Here is a 20353-nt window from a genome sequence, read left to right as displayed (position 1 = left end):
GGCGTGGTCCATCATACCAAATCGGAATAGAAGAAATGAACAGCATCTCATCCTCTGTGAAAACAAAATAAGAAACTCTTTTCCAAAGTATCATATCCTTAGATCCAAATTCAAAATATCTATGTTGGATTAGTTCAGCAGCATTTATAAACAAATATCTTTTAGTAGCTTTTGCTCTTTCCTCAGCATTCAAACAATTCAAAGAGAGCATAATAGCATACAGTATCAAAATTCTCTGTTTATTTTCCATCTTTGTGCAGCTTTGTTTTAATCTCTATTTTGTTTATTTTTACTTTTAACTCTTTGTTTTTTGAGATAGGTTCTCTGTATCTTTAACCTGAAGTAACTCTGTAGACCAGGCTGTCTTTGAACTCTCAGAGATCCGCCTGTCTCTGCCTCCCAGGCATTCGGGATTAAAGGTGTATGCTATTACACCTTGAACTCACAGAGATCTGTTTGCCTCTGCCTTCTAGGCACTGGGATTAAAGGCATGTGCTACCACACACAACAACTCTCTTCCTTTTTTTGTTTTTTACTTTAAGAACTTCAACTTTTAGTCTGCATATATTTTTAAAACACTTTAAACCATTCAGAAATTTTCTCTGTCTTTGAATCTCTCTTTACTGTATATCTCTCTTTTTCTGACCACATGAGTCTTTAATTTACCAAGCAATCTCAGTAGGACTAAAGGCGTGACTTTGCCAGCCAGATCCAGTCCATTCCTTAGCTTTCCAGCCTCATGGCTGATATACAGGCTGTAGCCATGTTACTGCAACAACTCTATGGCATTTCAAGGTCCCTACCAGCAAGTGAGCTACAACAGACAACACACAAGTCCTCTCTCGGTAGCCGGCCCTCCTGCCTCAAACAGTCAGAGTTTGCCCTGGCAAGATGGCCCAGAAAGCCGGCATTTTTAAATGGCGCAGCTTTTTTCCTGCTATGGCTGAAAACTGAAAAGCATGCGTTCAGCTTTTCGCCAACACCGTTTAAGTGTTTCGTGGCAGAACCCCTTAATGAGCTTTGCAGCTAAAGCTGAGTCAGAAAGCCTCTCTTAGATGAGGCGCTTGCTTGCCTCTGGCAAGCAGAGTAGACCAGAGAAATTGCTGCTACCAAGAAACCAGGCACAATGCTTTCATTTTGTTCTAGAACTACTTCCCAAGATGTCTCAGGCTTTATGTGGAAGCAGTTGTCCACGTGGGCGCCATATGGGACCCAACCACCTCTTAAGACAGATCCTTGAGGATTAGACTTTAATATGCAATTTTATAGGTGCAGATATTCAAGCATAACTTAGCTGCGAAAACTGGTACCATGACCACAGCTAAACAACTCAAATGTTTGTGTGTTATGAGTATGGTAAACATCTACCTGCATTTGCACAACAACCATCCAGCTCTCAATGGTTTATTAAAATGAATGCAGTGACTCTGTGGAAGCTTGGTGTTCACCTCAATAATGTTCATTTCCTGTGGCATTTTTGAAAATTTATGTCCTAAGATTATCATTTGAAAGCAATTGTGAGGCAAAACTTGCAAGTGTAACCAAGTATGTATGATTTGACTTAAGGCCCATTCTGTGAGATGGAACTGCTAGGGTGACCAAGAGCCAGAGACTAGATAGCCTAAAGACCTAGGGTAAAAAGAAATACTACTGGTCTTTAAAAAAAAAGAAAGTGACAAAATGACTCCTAATGATTTTCTGTTATACTCATAGGTCAGTGCCTTTATTCAGCCATCGTCAAGAAACTTCCTCCTCTAGCAGATGGGAACAAACACAGAGAGCCATAGTCAGACATCTACAGAGAGAAGAGAAAGAGAGAGAGAGAGAGAGAGAGAGAGAGAGAGAGAGGGAGAGAGAGAGAAACCTTGGAAAACTCAGTCCTAAACCAGATGTCTCCATCTACTCTCGTCCCTTAGAGCTAAAGGAACTATGAGAAAGAGGAGGAAGAAGGAGTGTAAGAGCTGGAGGAGGTGGAGGGCACCAGAACAACAAGAACCCTACATCAAGTGAGCAAAGTTCCTATGAACTCACACAGGCTGAAGCAACAAACGAACAAATTCATGGGTCTTCACCAGGTCCCCCATGTGTATAATTCCAGCTTTTAGTTTAGTATGTTTATGGAACTCCTGAGTTTGTGCATGAGTGGGTCCTTGATGAGTGCCTTCTCTTCTTCTCCTGTTGTCTTGCCTTGTCCAACTTCACTGTGATGTTTTTGTTTTATCTTATTATATTTTAATTTTTTATGTTTTATTGTTACTTCTTAGAAGTTTGTTCTTTCCTAATGAGAGACAGAAAGGAATTGGATCCGGATGGGCCAAGAGGTGGGGAGGAACTGGGAGGAGTTGAGGGAAGGGAAGCTGTAATCAGGATACACTGTATGATAAAAACTTTTTTCAGTTTATTTTTATTTTGTGTGCATTGGCGTTTTGTCTGCATGTGTGCCTGTGTGAGGTTGTCAGATCCCCTGAAATTGGATTTACATACAATTGTGAACTGCCATGTGATTCATGGGAATTGAATCTCTTAGAAGACTAGCCAGTGCTCTTTCTTAACTCCAGCCCCTGAAAAGAATCTATTTTCAATAAGGGGGGTAATTAAAAAATGAAACATCTAGAGAAAAAAAAGCACATCAGTAGTGAATACCATAACCAATAGCAAGGGGAATGTGTTGGATTTACCTCTTAATTCGATCTGTCATCCATGTTCCCATAAATCTTTAATCTGATTTCCTTTGAGCGAGTTGATTCTAGAGACGTCAAAATTATGAATCACCTTTTTATAATCAAAATCTTTATCGACAAGTTGTGATTTCTAATCCAAGCTTTGCCTTTGAAGCAGACTTCAAATGATTCAGTTGCATGCTGTTGTTTTATGAATGAAGGAACTATGGTCAGGTGAGTTAAATGACCCATTTAGCTGATCTGGCTGGATCATTATACAGCTTCTATTGAATGTTATTTATACAAGGGCATGTATTACTTTCATCTTAAACAATGAAATCAGGCTCAAGAAGTTCCAAAATCAAGAGGAGTATTTGGGCCACTTGCAATGCGAACAAGCTTTTAATCCATGACTTCAGTCACTTACCATCATAATCTGTTTTACATCAGAGCTCTCCAAACTAGTCATGTGCAGCTCTCATTTTATGGCTTTAGCATTCAATGGTAAATCAATGCATTTCCCCTGTAATTTCAAACATTTCAAGGTATTCTGTACTTGGAAATTGTAGACATTCTGTATTTTTTGTCCTCACACAAAGCCTTGTAATTCTATGCATCTTATGTTAGCTTTTAAAAAACCAATCCATTATTTTCAGATTATACTATAGTAAATGTTGCCCTGCAGCCCAAGCTGGTCTGAATCCTGTGAGCCGCCTTGCCTGGCCCAGGTATTGATTCTTTATTATGAGTCTGATCTCTACATAGTGTTCCCTTGTTGCAAATATCTATGAATATTGCCTGTGTCTGTAGCACAAAATAAAAACTCAGAGACAGATATTGGGGTTCAACATGAAGACCAGAAAAGCAATGCAGACAGCCACTGGCTCTTACCTCAACCTCAGTCAGAAAATGATGATCCTGCCTCCAGGAACCCTCAGAATGAGACTGAGATGGAGAGCTGTCTCCTCCCATTTTGTAATCCTAACTAGTTCTAAGATTAAGGGCATGCACCACTACCGCCTGGTTTCTATGGCAAGCTAGTCTGGCTTCTGGGATTAAAGGAGTGTGCCACTGTGGCTATTGCTGCTTTGACAGCTCTCAGTCTCACCCTGAGGTTTCCTGGAGGCAGGTTAAGAGCCAGTGGCTGACTGCCTTTCTTTTCTGGTCTGTAAGCTTGACCAGTGTGGCTGGTTGCATAATAAAAATTATCTGTAATGATTTATTTACATTGTTCCTTATTTCTAGCAAATTCTCCTGACATGTTGTGCAACATATTTTTTTTGCATATTTTGGTGTTTTATGGTTTCATTCTTAAACAAGAATTCTTTAACATTTCATTCTTAAACAAGACACTGCTAACTGTCTGAGCTCAGGAAAGCCATTTAGCTAATTAGGGTAAACGTCGATTCACTTAGGAGCTGTCAAGATGACTAAGCAGGTGAAGGTGGTGCCTTTGACCAAGTTTGATGGCCTGAGTTCATTCCTCACGACCCACACATTGGGAGGATAAAACTAATTCCTGCATATTGTCCTCTGACTTCTGCACTTCTGTTGTGGACACATTCAGATACACACAAAGTGTAGACACACATACAGAGAGAGAGAGAGAGAGAGAGAGAGAGAGAGAGAGAGAGAGAGAGAGAGAATTTAAAAGTTGATTAATTTATGAAAAGGTAAGCAATAATGCTTTTGACAATTGTGAGTATAATTGGTTTAATGTATGTATGATGTGTAATGGAAGTTTAGGAACAATGCGACTGACTATTGGAGAGCTTTGTAAATATTACTTCATTTAGTCCTCACCGCTGCTTTGGATTTCAGGATATGATATTAGGTTCAGTATGACACATTCACCTGAAGATGTTTTATTTAGTCTCTCATGGGTTTTGTACACTTTCAGGAAGAATTTAGTCCAGTAAATTATATAATCCATAATGAATATCTATCTATCTATCTATCTATCTATCTATCTATCATCTATCTATCTATCTATCTATCTATCTATCTATCTATCATTTACCCATCTATCTATTGTCCCATTAGTCTCTCCACCCTTTAAGTTATTTTCATATTTAAAATTAGTTCATTCATTTTGTTAAGCCCACAATATGATAAAATAATTCAGTGATAGATGCGATGGGAAAGTTTTTGATGAAGCTTGGGGACAGTTGCTCTTGTTTATAGAAAAGAAGCAAGAGAGTTGTACATAATACCTTTTGGAGTGGTTTTCATTTTTATAATTGCCTGAGATATTTCAAGGTGCTTTACTATAAATCTGAAGCTTAAAAAACATTGTTTTACAGTCTGGTCCACTAAGAATAATGACCTCTCCTGTTCCTTGTTTTGCTGGGTGATTAAGGGTTTCCTGACTGGCCCCAGGCCATCTGCCCTGACTCTTTCCCTCCAGGGATTTAGATTGGTATTGTCAAAATATAATCTCTTACTCGGAACAATTTTTCTAGCGCCAGAAGATAGAAAGTGTTTTTCACGTGTGTTTCTAGCCTGCTTGGAGAATCTCCCCAGTCATGCTTCTTGTTGATGGCATGAGCAGCTCTGTTATTTGTGCTCCTTTAACTAAATTAGGTGTAAATTATTTCAAGGAGGCCAAAGTTCTTCTCTGTATTCCCATGAGGAGAATTTCACAAACACGCAGCATGCCCCTCCACCGGTAGATCTTGCCCAGAGAGAAGAAATCAAGGAGGGAGAAGAAGTGAGCTGTGGCCTGGGGCCAGTCCACACCTTTCCACAGGGGTTTCCAGCATGTGGGTGATTTTTAACCAAGCGGACATAAATCAGAGTGTGTGGAGCAAATGGCATTTGGATCACTGTGCTGGGAGACGCCTGGATAGTGTTATGCTTCCCTCATTAGAAGGCATGGGAGTTGAGTTCAGGAGTTGAACTTTTAGCTTTATCAACAGTGTGCAAGCTAAAAAAAGGATACGGCAAGGCAGTGCTTCCAAAATCACTGGGTCCTTCCTTATTGACTTCTATGTGACGTGTTCTGAACCATCCTCCTCAGAGATAATTTGGTTATAAATTGAGTCAAGAAGCACTTGGTCCAAGAATGCTGTGGTTGAAATCTTTGGGGCGTTATTTATGCCTCATTCTTTCTCAGCTGGGACATTATTGTACAGTTGCTTGCATTCTTATATCCCATTGAAACTGAGTTCATAAAGTGCAGTAAAAATTTTAGTGTTCAGAGACATCTTCTTTAAGCCAAATTATATATTATTTATAGACAAGAGGGATTTTAAAAACGGAAATTAAGTGTGAAATTTGGGTGTCAAAATACAATATTTGGTGTAGTGGTAAAAAGAAATGTAATCCTCCTCTAACAGAAAACAAATAAAAAATAAATATAATAGATTCATATAACAAATAATAAAAAAAGAGTACCCGGTAAATACAACCATCTTCAAGCCAAGGTGAGGTTTCAGACTGTTTAAAAGATGATGCTGTTAGGAATGGTTAGGGGTCTAGGTGATGTGTTTCCAGACCCTCTAAACTATTTTATTTTTAATTATGTGCGTGTATATGTTACTGTGAGAGCATACGTGAATGTGGGTACCTGCAGAGACTGGAGGACAACGGTGAGTCCCACAGAGCTTGAGTTACAGGCCTTTGTGAGCCACTGACATGGGTGGTAAAAACTATACTCTGGCTCTGTGCAGAAGCAGCATATGTCTTAACTGCTGGGCCACATCTCCAGCCCCAGTTTCCAGATTCTTTGCTTACACAGATGGGCAAAAGCATCAAGATAGCTTTATTTGAAGGAAGCAATAGTAGAAATTAGAGGAGGAAACCCCATCAAGATTGGAAGCAGGCCACATGACTGAGTACTCAGGGATCCCAGGTTGCAGCCTGAAGCTCTTTTTATGGGGTATGAAGAAAGGAACACTTGCTGCTAAGGGATGTAGCTTGGGTGGCTCTCTCTTTAGACTGACACATTAGGTTATGTGTTCCTTTTTTTCTACTGTGCACGTGTTTTCCCATAATGCATCTGATTTTAATCATATTCATGGAATACTCAGGGGTGTAGCATGTTAAGTAAAGAAGCATCCTTAAAAGTTCAATAGAAGAACATAGTTTGCCATACTGTGTTTGTGTGCAAAACCATTGTGGGCCAGATTGGTCTTTATTTTGCCTACTGGATACATTAGGCCTGTACTGAAATAGGAGCAGTATAAATATGACTGTTGTTAGAAGAGACCCTCTTCTATTGTTCAGAGAAGGTTGTACTTGTAAATCAATGCAGATAGGGGTTCGAGGCTGCTAGGTGAATTATTGTTCAGTGTGTGTGCATAGGTGCATGTGATTTACAGTTCTATTGCTGTGCATACAACACGATCAAGATTACTTATGAAAGTAAATGTTTATCATGGCTCACAGATCCAGAGGGTTAGAATCCAGGATCATCTTGCTGGGGGGGGGGGGGTACAGCAGTAGATAGGTAGTCATAGTGCTGGAGCAGTAGCTGAGAGCTTGTATTTGATCCTCAGGTGGGAGGCAGAGAGTACTCACTGGCCAGGGCTTTTGAAACTTTAAAGCCCAGCCCCAGTGACACCTTCTCCAACAAGGGCACACATCCTAATCCTTCCAAAGTAGTCCCATCAACTATAGATTATTTATTCAAATATATGAGCCCATAGGGCTGGGACATTCTCATTCAAACCACTGGTAATATTTCTCTCTCTCTCCTCTCTCAGTGTGTGCATGCACATGTGTGTGCACATGTATGTCTCTATATGCAGGTGAAGTGACGTTGCCAGCTGCAGGTTAGAAGAAGAGCCTGTGTATAATCCAAACCAAGTAGAATCCAGGTTGCTACGTTGTTCCTTGTGACTGCCTTCCTTGAGGCCTAATGAGGAGCCTTGAAGTCCATTAGACACATGTTGTCTCACCTCCGAGAGAAGAGGTAATAGATTATGTCCCACCATGATGCTGCACAGAACTAAAAGCAATAGTGCCACTGGTTATACACATGGATCAGAATCTCTGCAATGGTAAAATGAGTCTTTTCTTTCTATACATTGAGGGTCTTAGGTATGTTGCAAACAGGGAGCGCTGATTAACAAAATATGAGAAAACAATCAGAAAACATTGTAGCCGGTCACCTGTAAGGAGGAGTAGGAAGAATCCCAGGGTTAGAATACCACTGAGTGTTCCTCATGTACAGTTGTGATGTTTAGAAATACATTAACTATGCATATTTCATTTGGTCCTTCTATATACGTTATGCAATACCATATTCTGTTTGTTTCTCTTCTTAGAAGCTGGCATCACCCTATGCACAGTCCGTTGTGGAATTAGTCCTTATCTCCACTAGACAGCCTCCTGATTGTCTTGTACTTGTCCAGCACTTGTCCAGACAGTCTGGGCTTCACTGCTCCAAGCCTTTATTATTGTGTCTAGGTTGTGTCCAGATTAGCCACAGTAACACAGTCTTATTGTCTGTGCCTCACAGACAAGTGATCTGGGAGATCAGCATTTTAAAACTCTACTAGAGTGTGGGCTTAGTCAGCACCAAGAAGGTCTTTAGTTAGTCTTAGAAACTTCCTACTGACTGACACATAAATAATATTGGTGCTTACCCTGAGTACATGGTGTGCTTCATAAGACCATGTTCTGGTTCTTGAAATAATAAAAATCAGGAAGCATGTGCCCAATTGCCTGGACTTGCTGTTTGTTTTCCATTTCTAGACATTATTTGCTGTTCCCAAAGGAAGTTATTTTAAATTTTGCTTGAAACGAAAGTTTGTGCTATTCTTTTGCATTGTTTAAACTATTTTCGGTGTTAAATGTTTTATAAGGAAAGAACAAATAAGACAACACAAGCTTGTACATGTGAGTGTCATGGAGGGATTCTGGGAAGCTACCATGGCTTGCTTTAGGCATGTGATTTAAAAGGCAGTGACAGCACTGTATGATTAGAATCCTTCATATCACATGAATGTTTCTTTGCCTGTCATAATTGAGGATACCCCACCTCTCCGAAAACAGCTACTTGGGTAAATTGCTTTTATTGAATGGGTGTATACTCTGTTCTCTCTGACATTGTTATCCAGTGTCAGTCAATGCAATGTCAAAAAGCTGAACATGAAAAGTAGAAAATAGTTTTCAAATATAAAAAGTCTGCTCTCTAATTACTCTTTATTTAAGGCTTCCCCATTTTCACCAAGACATACATTAGCTTACAATTCTTTTTTTTTTTATCACTGTTATTCACAGAGGTTTTCTTTTTGTATTGTAGGTCTTGCCTCCTAACTACTATGTAGCTGAGAATGACCTGGGACTTGTCATCCTCTTCTTTTCTCTTTCCACATGTTGCTGGGATTACAGGCTTGAGTCATGACTGTTTTCTGCAGCGTTGGGTCAAACTCAGGGCTCCCTGCATCCTAGGAAAACACTCTATCAACTGAACTACATCCCCAGGCCTCTACCTCTGCTTTTTTTAGTCTCTAACTCTTGCCAGAACATTTGAACTAATGCTGGTTTCCAGGAATGGGGATAAGGAGGAAAGGGAATGGAGATTTACCGGGTGCAGAACACATTACATTGATATTTGATTTACTGTACGGATCTCTGGAAGGTTGAAATCATTGCCTCTGGTTTATAGATGAGAAAACCAAGACTCAGAAAAATTAAGTGAATCCTCTAAAGCTGCATGTATCAAGTGAGCGAGCCGAGATGGTCCCACCAGAGAAAGGGTCTTAGCACAAATGGCATGCCCAAACCCAACACTTTCCCCAGATGCTTCGTTTTGAGTCAATCGTAACAGCATTCTCACTTTTAATCCTCAGCTTCTTCATGATTTTTCTAAGGGCTTCACCATCTAAATAAAATGTGAGGGAACCAGCACAGCCTGTGTGTGGCTGGGCAGCGTTTGACTGCATTTTGAAGCCTATATTAAATGTTGATTCCAAAAGGGGGCTACTTATTGAATCACTGTGTGTAGTCACACCTTGGGTTTTCTTTGGTGGTCTTCCCTGTAATGACAAAGTAAGACAAAGTTTATTTTATGAGAACAGAGAAAGTCAGAGCACAGGGTGGTCTTAAATTTCACAAAGCCTTTGTTAACATAGGTTTTTCCAATCCTCAAAGTCACACTTCTATGCATAAGCAGAAGTTTTAAGAGTCATATGTTTTCAATGGGCACAGACTCCTCGGTAAGCAGTCCTTGGGATTTGCCCCTCAGTCCTGGTAGCTGAGCAGGCTAGATCTGTGATGAAACTCATTGGGTGAAGAACAGTATTTCTCTGCCAACCTCCTCGGACTTTACTTTATGGATTTTAAATGTTACTAATAGCTATATTATAGAATTTAACAGGCTTTCTGCTTTATGATTAATTTTTCACTTCAAACACATGAGAATTGACTTTCTTGCATTCCAACATGTATTTCCCTAGGCATGACTGTCTGAAAGGAATTAAGTTCAACTAATATTTTTTTTTGTTCTTGGCTTGAAACACTCCCAGGGCTTTGTGAAATAGGGGCTCGGATTATATTTACAGCATAGAGAAAAAAACCATTTAAGTGTGTGCTAAATTGTGAAATCAGATAATAACTATGGCATATATCTACCAAGTTTGTTATTTTTGGATTTGTTTAAATAAATTTAAATAATAATCGATTTAAATACATTTTAAATTTAGTCACGATCCATGTGCTAGCTTCTATTTTTGTTTTCCATTAAATAATGTATTAATAGGAATTAAGATAATAGATGAAAGACATGTCCTCACAAAATATTTCTGTTTAAATTTGACTCATTTATGATTATGGCATTTACTTTCAATAAAATTATTTACAAATACTATTATTTATTAATAACACTAAGATATTTATGTTCTTATCTGTGTGTAGACCTTTATGTGTGCTTCCTAGTGCCTTTTGTTTTTAAATTTCCAAAATACATCAGTTTATTGCTTCTTACCATATGATCTTGCATTTGAGTGCTCTTTTATGGACAATAGTCTGTTGTGGGATTTCCATTTCTTTAGTCAGTGGCTTTTGGGAATTACGAATCGTAGCGCATGGTCTTGTCTGAGGACATGGCAATTTATAAGCTTAGGGAGAGGGTCTCGGGCTCTCTTGCTCCCACATGCTCTTGGGTGGTCAGATCGGAGCAGGCAGGTTGCTCTTCGCACCTGGACAAAATGACTGGACAAAGATAGCTGGATCAGTAATGGCCTCTAAACCGTTCTGTATCAGTGAGTGTTTACCCATATTTCATATCTAAAAAAATTTTGAGAACCCTTACCAAACTCTAGTGGCATCTTGCTACAATAACCTTTACCTGTCAGACCAATCAAGAGTGAGTTAGCATGTGGTTATAGATGGGCAAGTAGTTCAGTGTAATGCGTTATCTGTTGTGCTCGTTGAGTACTGATGCTTTGCGGCACTAGCAGTAAAAAGTAGTGAGAACTTGAAAGATTGCATAAGGAACAGATGTAAGCAGCTATTGCTCCAAGAACCAAAGTAGATTGTACTGCAGAGTCTCCTTCCTCCAGGCCTGAAATCACAGTCTCATTTTAGAGGAAGCCTGCATGAATGAACAGCAGAAAAGCCCACTGATCTGTTGTACTGGTGGAATTTTCTAGAAGCCTACTTGGCAGGATGCTGAGGAGTTGTGCACAGGAAACCCTCTTATCACAGATATTGTATTAGACATCACAGGACGGTGCCAAGGCAGGCTGCTAGCCACTGCGCTTGGTAGGAGCCCCTTGACAATTCTTTCGGCAACCCAATAATCAGAGCTGCAATTTGTAGACAGTTGTATATAAGGATGGGAACGGGTGCTGTAGTTAGCGGCAGAAGCGAGAATGATTCACGAAATAAAACAAATCCATGTGGAAGTTTATTGGTAGGAGGGTATAAGAGTGAGCCGAGAGACCCAGGGCCAGGAACTGGAAGTTGTGAAGAGAGCAAGGGATGGGGAGAGCTTGCTTTAAAAAGAATGCCCTTCACGCATGCCTAGAGCCTTACAAGGCCACAGTGATGCAGTGATGTACGACTATAGGACCCTGGGCTGACTAAATTTTTGCCTGAATACTGACAAGTGCATGCAGGAATGTACGACTCTGGGGCTGGCTATGTATTTGCCTGAATGCTGACAAGTGCCTCTTGCCAGGTGACAGGGGGCGGGGCCAACATAATACCTGAATGCTAGCGTCAGGCAGATGGGGTGTTAAGATGTCGGTGGCTGGGATTGCTGTGAAGGCATGAGTTCTTAGCCTTGAAACAACATGACAAGAACGAGATCTAATGAAAGTTGTCTTATGTCAGTACCCCCAGAGTAAAGAAAGAGAAGATAGCGATCGATCCCTTACATTAAATGATTAAGCAAGTTGATAAATGTGTTGAAGAAAATTGGAGTTAAGCTTTTCTCCCCCATGCTTGAGATACTGTTTACAAATATATAAAAAAGGAAGGATAAAATCAACCTTTATGGTGTTAGACGGGAACAGGACTCTTCCAAAGGGAAGTGTGCGTGTTTATCTATTGGAGAACGGTGTATTTGTACACCTCCAGTCTTACCTCTGGCCCCTGTAAAGGACTGGAAATGGAGCCCCAGGAGCTAATGAGAATGCCTTTCATCAAGATGTCAATCTTAAAATACGATTCTGCTGATCTTCAAATACTATTCTCTACCAAAAGTGGAGATAATTAAGTCTAGAAATGAGTCTACGTGTGTACGGCAAACTGGTTTTTAACAAAGATGCTAAGACTATTGAATGAAGAAACATCAGTCAACAGCCAGTGAGGGGGCAGCAAAATAATCAGATGACAATCATGTCATTTTTCAGTATTAAAGATTTAAATGTGAGAATGTGTAACTCTTAAATATCTATATCTAGCTATCTATCATCGAGAGAGAAAGAGAGAGAGAGAGAGAGAGAGAGAGAGAGAGAGAGAGAGAGGGAAGCTTTGGAAATCAGGAAAATTAAACTTTCTTCTTGCTTCCCCAGTGCTCTCTACCAAGAGAACCATAGCACCAGCTCGCAAAGAGAAAATGCTTGAGTCCAAATCCACTTCCACAGAACTGGCCAAAAGGGTGAATTGAGCAAAAAAGCTAGCATGGTATCAGACATCTTAAAATGACTGAATAGATTGTAGTTTAATATTGGTTGTAGCCATGTCAAATATTACTTTTGATTCAGACATTATTATATAATACCATGGACCTGTCTGGAAGGAATTTTATTTTTAATAAAAATCAACATTGGTTCCAGGTCAGTTAAGAGTATAGCCCTCATGTAGGTGAAGCTATGTACATTTCTGGCTCAGTCTTTTTATTAGCTGCAACTTTAAACAAGGTATATCACCCCTAGGAGTCCTTTTACTTCATTCATAAAATAGGATTAAAGTGGAGTCTGTCTACTTTGTGTGTGGTGGGGGGCTGTGAAGGGGATACAGTGTGTACAACACACAGATCTGTAGCTGGTACAGGTAAATCCTTGACAAATAACCATTTCTTAAGGCTTTGAAACAACTGAAATTTTACAGTTGTTTCTTTGTTTTCTGTGTGTGAGGAGCAGGGAGGCGAGCAGGGGTTATAGGTATTTGTGTATGTAGAATCTGGAAGTCAAGTTGAGATATTTTTCTCAATCATCCAATAGCCCTTCATTTGAGTTGGGCTTTCACTGGGTCATCCTTGTTGACCTTGAATGTACTACACAGACCAAGCTGGTCTCAAAATACAGAGATCCACCTACTACTGCCTCTCAAGTGCTGAATTAAAGGTGTGCACCACCGTGCTTGGACTGAAAAAAAACTTATTTTGAATAGGAGCTCTTATTCAGCCTAATGCTCACCAGTTGGCTAGAATGGCTTGCTAGCAAGATTGAGTCCTTTACCGGGATTTCACTGTGTGATAGAATGCCTGGATGTTTATGTGGGTGCTAAGGATTCAGACTCAGGTCCTTGGGCTTATGTGACAACACTTGGCTGACTGGGCCATCTCCTCAAAGCAAGTTTCAGATTACTAAAGACAACTGGAACAGTTTGACTACCAAGTATTTCCTGAGCACAAAGTGAGACCATTGAGACAATTGTCTGTTGATTAGTTTGTGCATAGAATTCTGAGTGATAACCATAAAGAATGATAGGTTTTTGGTTCCGAGTCAAAATTATATATTTTTTTATTTCTTTCTGTGTCTTCATGCATATTCATATGCATATATAGGTGTATTAAGTATATGCATGCGGAAGACAGTGGTCAACTTCAGGTGTTGTTACTCAGTGTATCTTCAATTTGTTTTTGAGACAGAGTCCCTCATTAGCCTGGAACTCACAATTAAGCTACGCTGACTGGTCAGTGAGACCTAAGGATTCTCCTGTCTCTTTCTCCCCAGTGTTGAGAGTACAAGCACATGCCACTAGGTAGTTCTTTCCTTTCTTTCCACATACCTTTGTTCCTTCCTTCCTTCTTTCTTTTTCTGTATGTGGTTTCTGAGTATCGAGTGCCGATCCTCATACTTGTAAGATGATGAGTATACTATCAGCCCTATTTTGGTGTTTCTTAATATTAGTATTGATTGATAAGAAATCACCGCATAGATAGATAGATAGATAGATAGATAGATAGATAGATAGATATAGTTACAAACAACTGCAACTTTTAGGTAAGGTCAGAATATGGTCACATTGCTAGATGCTTCTCTAATTAGTCATAAATGTTATATGGAAAGAATTTAAATATGATTTATAGAGAAGCATTCCTTCCTTCTTGTTAAATGCAACAGCTATGTCACCCTGAGTTTTAGTGGTTTAAGAAAAACAAATAATGATGTGCTGGATTTGAGTTTTCAGAGCAGATTAACCTAATAGACAATATATGACATGTTAAAATTGGACATAGCATTTGGCCAAGTTCTCTGAATCACTCACAAACCTGCAAGAAAAATGAATTGTCTTCAAGATAGTTTTAGTATAGTGTCCAAAAGAAACATTTCTATAACTTCATAAAAAGTATCATTATTTATTGCAGATATTTTGAGAAGGTGACAAAAAGAAAATCACATTGTATTATACACAGTCTTTCTAAACATCCATTCAAGCATGACCTATTTATTCTAACAGCTTGTTTCTCATGCAATCTGCTCACTTTCTCTCTGTGTATTTCATTTGTGTAACTAAAGTTACCACTTAGGATCTCCCTTCTCTATCCAGCAGCTGTGTGAGAAAGAAAAAAGCCACAGTCAAGAGCATCAAGTTTAACATGATTTTCAAGTACAAGTGATTTCTAGTGCATCTTAAAACTGAAAGCAAATATTCAAACTCTCAAATAGTTTTGTGCAGTGGCTAGCATTGGCTGTCAGATTGACTGTGTTTGGAGTCACCTGGGAGGAGGGAAGCTTCTGAGCATGTCTGTGAGTGGTTATCCAGTTTAGGTTAAGTGATGGAGGAAGAGCCATCTTGAATGTGGGCAGGACTGTTGCTCAGGCTGGGGTCCTAGATTGTTTGAGAAGGAAAACCCAGCAGAACGTGAACGTTTCTTGCTCTCTGCTTCATGACCATTGACAGTATGGCCTCATGTTCCTGTTGCCAGGACTTGCCTGTCATGGTACAGTGACAGTACCATTGACCTGCAAGCTAAAGTAAACTTTTCTTCTTTGAATTTACACTTGTAAAGTATTTCATCATAGAAACATGTAAGATAGTTTCTGGAATGTATTTTTTTCCCTTGTTTCCCACGTGGTAACTCAACTGGAAAATGTGGGTCATTCAGATTTTCTTTTATTTTTTTTCCATTGACTATAATAAAGTAATTCAAAAGAAGTGACATAAATTTTACCTGGGATAAACTACATAGGACACTGTAAGAATTATTAGTTTGTAGTATTTAAGTATTCCTGAACCTGAAAAATTAAAATATCGAGAGTAGAGATTTCGATGTGGGCATTCTGTTTTATAATACATGGACATCCATGGACAATTATTAAAATAAAATACAGGTGGAATTATTTGTAATTGTTCCTCACCGGTGTCCTAATCTTTGAGGCACATTGATGTTTATGGAAGAAGTCACAGTCAGGAGGGATAAAGTGAAAACTCACTTTGCGGGACAATCCTAGAGGGAAGCATCATGTACAAGGAAATCATTAAAGAACATTGGGAGTGGAAAGTTAGCTTTTTGCATCAGCAGTGATTATTGGGTTTCCCAAAGCCTGGCCAGTGTACTATTCAATAATTACCAATAAATATCTGTCCTAGAAGCTATGGCTTTACATGGCAATGTTGTGTTATATTTTGTTTGTGTTCTAACAAATAAATCTTGCCTTGTGATTCGAGGGCAGAGCTAGCCACCAATTAACCATAGAGACCAGGCCATGGTGGCACACACATTTAATCCCAGTATTTGGGAGGAGGAATATCAGGCACAGTGCCAGGCAGTGGTATCTCACACATTTAATCCCAGCATTTAGAAGGCGCATGCCTTTGATCCCAGCACCTGGGAGACTCACGCCTTTAATCCAGAAACTAGGGAGGTAGAGACAGGAATATAAGGCCGGTAGAGACAGGATCTCAGACCCCATTCAGTCTGAGGATTCACAGAGACAGGGTCTCCCCGATTTGGTCTGAACATTCAGAGAGGTAAGAAGTCTACTGATGCTGCTCTGCTTCTCTGATCTTTCAGCTTTCACCCTTGCTACCTGACTCTGAGGTTTTATTTAATAAGACTAATTAGGATCACACATCATGGCAAAGGTCCAGTGGAGCCTGCTATTTTTTTCAGTGCTATAGTTGTTGCCAGTTGCAAACCAATTCCCTGTTTTCTGTCTCCTTAGTCAGTTTTTCTTTCCATGGCCTGCAAGGTTTTTCATGAAGTCTTCATTGTTTGCTTTTCAAACATGTTGATGGAGAGAGGACCTGCTTTTTGTCTCGGCCGCAAGGCTAGCTTACACCTGAAATAACCACACAGAAACTGTATTTATTAAAACACTGCTTGGCCCATTAGCTCTAGTTTCTTATTGGCTAATTCTTACATCTTAATTTAACCCATTTCTCTTAATCTGTGTATCACCATGTGACTGTGGCTTACTGGCAAGATTCAAACCAGCATTTGTCTCAAGCAGGAGATCCATGGCGTCTTTCACTCTGCACTTCTTTCCAGCATTCAGTTGTGTCTTCTCCGCCTATCTAAGTTCTGCCCTATCAGGTTCAAAGCAGTTTCTTTATTCATTAACCAATGAAAGCAACACATGAACAGAAGAACCTCCTGCACTACACACAACTCCCATACTGCTGCGCATCATCATTAGCAGATGGGAACCCACCTCCAGCGACATGCCCTTCTCAAGAGTTCACTTTTCAGACTTCATCTCACAAACTAGTGACTTAATATCCCTTTATCCCTTTGTAGTCTTGTGACCAATGACTGTTTACTTCTGTCAGGTGCTGGCATCTGTGTCTCCTATTTCCCATTGTACATGTGTCCTCACACTTCAGCCTGGAAATCCGGGAGAGTGGCAAGAAGGGAGCCCTCATCTTGATGGACACCGACCCATGAAATGGCTTATGTGTGTTTAGTGCCCTACTGGAAACTTAAATTGAAATTATATGAAGCAGTGTATTTCTATACTTTTAGACAAACATTTATTAAACCAACCTTGAAAAAGATACACCATGGTCCTCCCTTTTAAATAAGTCTGCCAAAGAAATTTGATCTTTTTGTATCCTATATCTTGAAGAATGGCAAGTAAGCCTAGCTTAATTATTCTGTTGGCTGCACAGCTCAAAAGTTGAGGCCTGCCTGGCATTAGCCACTTGAACATTTGTGTTCTCTCCCCGTTGGCTATTATTACCAGGGCAATTTCCCCCAACTATTTTCATTTTGGTCTGTAGATTATTTTAACCTTTTAAATGTGTTTCTTTAGGGCTAGAGAGATGGCTGAGTAGTTAAGAGAACTTGTGTATCCATATCAGATGGCTTGCAAGCACCTGTAACTACAGCTCCAGGGTATCTGATGCCCTCTTCTGGATCTTTAGGCAGCTGCATGCATGTGGTGTACAAACATACATGTAGGCACACACATATACATTTTTAAAAAGTCTTGAAAAAAGGACTTAAATGTGTTTCTTTAGCTTGGAGAGCTAACATATACATGAGGTTATGGTCTCCAGATGCTGCCTGCCTTCCTAGTTTACTTTATTCTCCGTAAAGTTATATCTTTATTTAAATTAAAACAGCTTTTGCCTCTAAGAAAAAGATTACTTCTCTACTTGTATTTATATTATTTCTGTACTTGGCATTTATAGTGGCCCAACTATAGTTTTAGAAATTTGTTTCTACAGGCTCCTGATTTTCCCCTTAAGTACTATGTATGTTAAGAGATATACATTCTGCACCTACATCTTTACAGTATTTATTACTATAATTTTACTCATAGAAAAAGTGCCTGACAGATTTACTTCCTAGGCTCTTTCATGTTATTTCCAATGGAGACTATGGTGGAATCATACAGTAGAAATATCAACAAGCTGACTTCTTCTTCTTCTTCTTTTTTTTTGCTTTCAAAATTTACACAAACACTTTCTTTTTGTTTTTCTTTTTCTTTTTTTGGGGGACGTCAAGACAGGGTTTTTATGTGTAGTAGCCCTAACTGTCCTGGAACTAGCTCTGTAGACCAGGGTGACCTTGAACTCACAGAGATCTGCCTGAGCACAGTACTGGTATGAGAAAACCCATACTAGGGTTCTTCTCACTCTGACATGCTTTCTTATCTACTTTATTCAATAATGCACACATGGGGGCTAGATTGATATCTCAGTGATTAAGAAGATTTACTGCTCTAACAGGGGTAGTTAGTTCAGTTCCCAATGCTCACATCAGGTGGATTGCAACTATAAATCAGCTCCCGGGGATTATAGCCCCCTGGTCTCCATGGGTATCTTCATTCAAATATGCAGACCCCTACAGAGACACATGTGAGCACACATAATTAACTTATAAAATAAATATGAAAACCCACGCTTATAAAATTACTTCACTTGTACTGAAACAATTAATAGTTAACTTTAATTTGTCCCTCAAATTTCTTCCAGAAGAGGTCTTCAAATAATTATTTACTGTTTAAAAATAATCACAAGAAAGTCTAAGTAATGCAATGATCTAGCAAGAAGTGTTCCCTACAGAAAAATCATTATGCTTACAACCATACTATACATAATTTTCCTTTTTTATTGTAGACTTTTCATCCTTTCCACTAGTGTTATTTCTCTGGCCACAATTTATATGCCAGTCTCAGTGGAACTGATTGTATTGTATGAACATGGTTTACAGAATCAGTGTAGCGTCATAGCCGAGAGTACTGACTTGACACAGTCCTTCAAAGCCAGAGTTATTGCTGCTTTTCTGTCCTCTCTTTCCTTTTCTATCAACACGAATATTAAATTTTCAAATGATGCCCTTGTTGGAACATCTTCAACACATGTTCTAGACTAGAAACCTCTTAGACTCTCCTAACTGTTTAATGCAGATGAAGGTGAGTGAGTACCCTAAGCTGTCATGTCGAGTGTCACAGAACAGTTTCTACTATGTTGACTTGTTTTATACAATTAAAGATGGCTGATTGAAAGCAATTAAGATGGATTGAGTCTGAAGTTTAATAAATCTAAAAAGATTTATTGTTGGCCAACTTGAATTTCTATAGTCATACTTGAGAAACTGAGTTAAAAACTATTTGTAAAACATTGTGACAGTTTGGAATAAAGGTCCCCAGGTTACCTATCACCCTCTCCACTCCTTGTCCTCAGCAGCTAATTTCCTTTAAGACTCTCTCCATGATATTTTTACATGTGATCAGACAGAAAGTCAAGGTTACAATGACCACCTGTAATTGGAACTCTGCTTGGCATATTTTAACTTACAATGTGACAGCAAGGAACTTATTTTCATGGTTATAAAACACTGCCCAGTGTGAAACCGTAGCATGCTGAAGCTGACCCTGTAGCCATTAACTATTAGAGGATTGTTTTCTCAATGTTACATATCCTCTGCCCATGTTGAATGACACATTAGCCTCCAAAGCCCATTGGACCCCACAAATTTCTGGCATTTGTAAGTCTCTTGAGTTGTCTTTTCTTAAGATTTAATCCTTGTAAGAACTTATGTTTGTGTTTTCTATTTCCTTGGGGCTCATGCTCAAGTCCACTGAACATTTTGTTATTTAAAAATTCACTATCTTTTTATTTTTGTATAAATATTTTTTAATTATTACATATTCATTGACTATAGTGATGGATATAATGAAGACACATTCAGACAAGTGTACCATGTACTTTGAGCATGACTTTTCCCACTAATTCTCCTTGTTTCTTCTACTATTCCCCTTTATTTATGCAGGATCACTTTCAATTTAATGCAATTGCATATATCTGTGTCATCACTTACATATTCATATGATTATATATATGTGTGTATGTATAAACTGTATTGTATATTTTTATATATAAAACATATTATATATGTATAAAATTACATATAGTCATATAATATATACATATAATATTCATGATCTTAGTCTGAGTCTGCCTTATTTTGTTTAATACAAAAATTTCCAGTTAGTATTTATTTCCTTCAAGCAACATAATTTTGCTTTTTTATGACTAGAATAAGTCATCTGTGTGTCTATGGCACATTTCTATATCTATTCATCTAATGATAGACACTTGGCTATTTTGAATAGTTT

This window comes from Microtus oregoni, unplaced genomic scaffold (assembly GCF_018167655.1).
Source record: "Microtus oregoni isolate MIOR12 unplaced genomic scaffold, Mior012 000006F_ref0000085, whole genome shotgun sequence".
Taxonomy (NCBI): Eukaryota; Metazoa; Chordata; class Mammalia; order Rodentia; family Cricetidae; genus Microtus; species Microtus oregoni.
The sequence above is the reverse complement of the archived record's forward strand: the minus strand, read 5'-3'. Positions refer to the sequence as shown.